Raw genomic sequence first — 4,953 nt, 5'->3', positions numbered from 1 at the left:
CATTTTAAAATAGTACAGTAAAGCATGCTAAATTCTCCAAACCAATAATTGCCATTTCAGATTTTGTCTGAATCAGGTTTTATTCTTTGCCCAGCCAGTGCCCTCTCTGCTCTTTGTCTTTCTTTCCATCTTCCTCTGTCCTTTCTCTCTGTCTGTCTAACTAGCTCTTTTTTGACATCACTTCCTTGCATTCCTTGGGCTTTCTCCTCTGTCTCCCACTGCTGCAGCTCTCCTTTCTCAGCGGAAGGTCCCAATGCTTTTGTCTGCCTCAGGCTCTGCAGCCACCCAGCCCGGGGCTGTTCACACCCTGCTTTGTGCCAGCCTTCTCAAGCCCCTCGGTACGGTTCTGTTTGCCAGCACTGCCGTGCCCTGCTCCTCAGCACCTCCCAGCCGGGCCCCTGTGTCCGCCTGAGCCCGGCACTCAGCTGCGCTTCTCCAGCCCTCGGCAGCTCCCGCCTCCCTGCTCCCCCTCTCTGCTGTGCTCACACCCGGCAGAGCAGCACAGATCCGCCCCGTGCCCCAGCCCTGGCTCGGGGCCCGCCAGGAGCCTCCACCCTGCTCCTCACCTGCACCAGGTGTGCTGTCACCTGAGCAATGGCCAAACAACCGGGAGCCTGCAGCAGCCACTCATTCCCTGACACTGCAGCTGATGCCTCCATGGGCTTCCTAAAAGCACAGGCCACACAAAGCCAAGGGAATCAAAAGCAGATATATCTACTGAATAAATAAATTCCATACATCAATAGCAGTATCAATATCAATATCAATATCAATATCAATATCAATATCAATATTTATTGAAGGGCCTTCAGGAACATTTCAGGCAGACAAAGCGTCCCAGGGGCTACACTCCAAAATGGACCGTGGGTCACGGGTTCTCGTCCTTTTCTAAGTTTGGTCCATTTGCCTATTGGAGGTTTATTTCCAATGACAGCTTCAGGTAATGAAGTCATTTACCTTCAGTTTGTTCACCCCCAACTCACTTTTGTTTCCATTTCCTGGGGCCTGAGGCAGTGAGGGGTCCTTGATTGCCAGGCCTGGGCAGGAATTGCTGTGTCTGAGCAGAATGGGGAAGCAGCAGCTCACATTGTGCATGGAGTTTGGAGTCACACGCATAAGAATGGCAGGATTGCAAATCTACGAAAAATACAAAAGCTACAATCCTGAGGCATCAGGGGTGAATAGCAACCAGCTGCCTCTTTGGAGCCCGAGGAACAGCAACTGCCTGCCGCAAGGCCCAGAAGCTTGTTGGTCAAATGCAGCAGGAACAAAAGTGCCTCCAGCCATCCTGAGTGGGAATGTGGCTAAAGCTGTGTCTGATCCAAGGCAGCCTGGAGGAAGGAGTGAATGTGAAGCTGCTGAAGAGCTGCCCAGGAGAGGCTGGGGCCCTGGCAGCCAAGGCTCACCCAGTGCAGCCTCTGGGGGTCCCTTTGGTGGGGCCAGCCCAGGGTCAGCCTGTGGGTGCACCTTGGGGGCACACCAAACTCACTGGAAAGGACCCTCTGAGAGCTTGGGTGCCTTGCACAGGAGTCTCACAGGCACAGGCCAGTGGAAGAACAGAGTGGAGTGGAACAGAAATGCCCGGCAGCCTGAGGGCCAGACACAAGTGTGACCTGGCTTGTGACAGCTCTGGGCAGGGCTCTGCTCACTGGGCTCTGTGCTCTGGGGAAGGAGTTCACTGATCCTTCACTCAGGGGAGGCCCTGCCAGCCAGTGAACCCCTGTGCATCAGAGGACAGGGGGAGTCCCAGTGACTGCCACCTGGGAGAGGAGCCATGTGGTTCCAGGGCCCAGGAGCCATGTGCTTCTGTGACCTCAAGGGGATCCATCCCTGTGTGCCCCCATGTCACTGAGGGGCAGCGATGTGGCACCTCTCCAGTGATTGTGACTCACCTGCCCAGGGCTCAGTATCCTGAGAGCAGGCTAACGTGTCAGCAGGTCTTCAGGATAGCTCAGCTTAGTCCTGTGCTACGCACCTCTCTGCCTTTCAAGCAGATTTATTGTTTACTGTCCCCTTCAGCTTTTGTCCTCTCACAGGTAATTATGACTTGACTCTTGGGATAGATCATAGAGGAAGGAGAGAAAAGTCTAGGCTGCTTATACCTTCCTAGCTGAAGGCTGAGCTGTTGCCCCTTCGTAGGCTGTCCACATACAGGCTAGGCTAGAGTTCTTCTTTGCTGATTCTCTTTCCTTTACTATAGCCTAGGATAGGTAAGTAAGGGGTGAGTGCAGTCTGAGGGGCTGGGCTCAGCCCAGAGTGGCAAAAAGCCCACCTTGGATACTGCAGGAAGGAGTGGGAGAGAATGGGGAGCAGCAAAGGCTGTAGTTAAGTTAGTGGCTGAAAGCTGGTCACTCCTGCAGAGGAGGGAAAAGCCAGAGAGCTCTGCTGTTGATGCTGTGACAGCAGCAGGGCCTCCTCAGAGAAGGTAACATGCACTGGAGCACTTCAGAAGGACCTTTGAAGCTCCTGGGGCTCTGTCACTGATCACAAAGGGGTGAGCCTGCAGTTCAGCAGTTGGCTCAAGCACCACTGAAACTCTTGATGGCAAATGCTGTTCTTTCCATAGGTTGTATTTCTTTGGAGTTTTTATTCCTTTGGTGAGATGTAGTCATTTCTTTGCAATCAGGTGAGGGGATTGATGCTGATCCCTTCCTGGAGCACGTCCTTGGTCATCCAGAGCTTTGCCCGCTGCTCCTGAGAGGGACGATGGCCACAACAGGGAACAATTCCTGTGAGTACCAGCTTCACTGGCAGCTTTGGACTTTGTGACTCCCCACAGACAGCTGACTTGACTGGTGCTCAGATCCCAGAATGATGTGCTCACAAGCTAGAGTGAAGTCTGGGATATTTGCTGAGAATAGCCAGACTGCCCCAGGTTGTTTAGTCCCAGGAAAACACCTTTTGTCACTGTGAAGGAGACTTTGAAACATCATTGCTCATAGGGAGGTCTGACAGGTCCTTGAGTTGCCTTTTGTGCTCAGTACTTGCTTGTTTTCAAGAAGTTCCAGTCAGTTAGAATCAGGGAAAGCTTGACCTGATAATCCAGTCTAGAGCTCTGGTGAGAAGGGAAGGTACCCTGAGGCCCAGAAATCAGAGCTGGGGCTTGTTGGACTCTTGGCAAAGTAAGCAGGGGAACAGACTTTTCCAAATCAGGAAATTTCAATGGCAGTGCTAGGCTTCCCCTGATACTGAGTTGAAGGTTTGAGCTGGTTGTCCTGACAGCTTGTGTAGAAAGCTCAAAGTTTAAATATGCTTTCTTTCCTCGCCTCATCTCTTTCCAAATGGAATTTCTCTGCAGTCATCGCCGAGGGAATAGCTCCTCCAAAAAGGATCCTCTTCCCACCAGAGAAGATTTGCATGGTCTGGCAGCAGAGACAGAGTGCTGGAGCAGGGCTCTTCAATGTGGGCAACACGTGCTTCCTCAACGCTGTCCTGCAGTGCCTGACCTACACCCCCCCACTGGCCAACTACCTGCTGTCCCAAGAGCACAGCCAGGCCTGTGAGTGCTTTTAGGAGCATCTCCTGAAAATCTCTTCATCAAGTCCCAGATTCCCAGAATGTAAAATTTGTTTTCAGACAACAGCAGCCCTTTGTCAGCCCCATGAGTCTGTACTCTTTGAACACTGGAGCCTAGAACCCACTTGTCCTAGCCTGCTGCCTTACCCTTAATGAAAACACCTCTTTCTCCCTGGCAGTCTTTATTCCTGCAAGTTCAACCCTCTGTGCTTATTGCACAGAAAGCTCTTGGTTTACCATCCCTCTCTGAAGATTTTCTGCACACTAAAATGCCCTGGGACCATTGGGACATTGGGAGGAGTGGAGTATTGGAGTGGAGTGGCAGTGCAAGAGGAGGAGTATCCCACTGCTGTGGATGTTTTGCTAACCTAAGGACCTTCCCTGTGTCCCTCTTCAGGTCACCAGCAGGGTTTCTGCATGATGTGCATCATGGAAGCACACGTGAACAAGGTCCTGCGTTCCCCTGTCAGTGCCATCCTGCCTTTGGCTGTCCTCAAGGTTTTCAAACGTAAGTCGTACCAGGTGCTTGAACAGGTTTCCTTCCCTCCTTCTATGAGAGAACTGAAACCTTCTTTCTTAGGCATAGGAGAACATTTGGAGCCCGGCAGGGAGGAAGATGCCCATGATTTCTTGTGCTGTACTGTCAATGCCATGCAGACAGCTTGTCTGAGTGAAAGCAGCGAGTAAGCACAAGCAAATCACCCTCACAAAGTTCTGAGCCCTTTGCACTGCTTGGTGTGCTCCCATCAAGGGAAACCTAAACCCTGGGCTTTCAGGCCAAGCAAAACTCTTGCCGGAGATAATGCTCTGTCTTCCCACTTGTTTCCAGCTTGGACCTCTCATCTCAATCCACTACCATTGTCTCTCAAATCTTTGGAGGCTTTCTGAGATCCAGAGGTATGTTTCCTCAACTCTTACTCTCTTTGACATTGCCTGTGTCCTTCTGTCTGCCTGTGCCTGACAGTTGGTCTGGTCGGTCAGGTACAATGTGTAAATGGGCAGTGTCAGTCAGCTTCCCATTGCTGAGCATTTGGATTTTTCCTTCCAGTCACCTGCGTCAGCTGCAAAGCCGTTTCTGACTCCTACGAGGCCTTCCTGGATATCCCTTTGGATATCAGAGTAAGAAGCTTTTGCAGTTGTGCTTCAAGACATGCCAAGGCCTTGCAGCTTTTCAGAGTCAGCACATTTGTCTTAAAAACGTGTGCTGTGAGCACAAGAGATCTTGGTGGTGGGTGGGAAGGGGAATGGATGGTGTCCTCCTGCAGAGGCCATGGCACTGGTCTCTCTGTAGGTGCTGTCTTTAAGCTGGTTGAGCAGCATTATCCTCTCTGCATCCTCAATATATCCTCATCCTCCTTTGCTTTGCCCTCCCCTAACACTTGTCTGGCTCCCAGGCCGATGGGTTGGGTTGTTTGCACCACTGATGCCCCTGCATAG

This window comes from Cinclus cinclus, chromosome 24, assembly GCF_963662255.1.
Source record: "Cinclus cinclus chromosome 24, bCinCin1.1, whole genome shotgun sequence".
NCBI lineage: Eukaryota > Metazoa > Chordata > Aves > Passeriformes > Cinclidae > Cinclus > Cinclus cinclus.
This window is presented reverse-complemented; position numbering follows the sequence as displayed.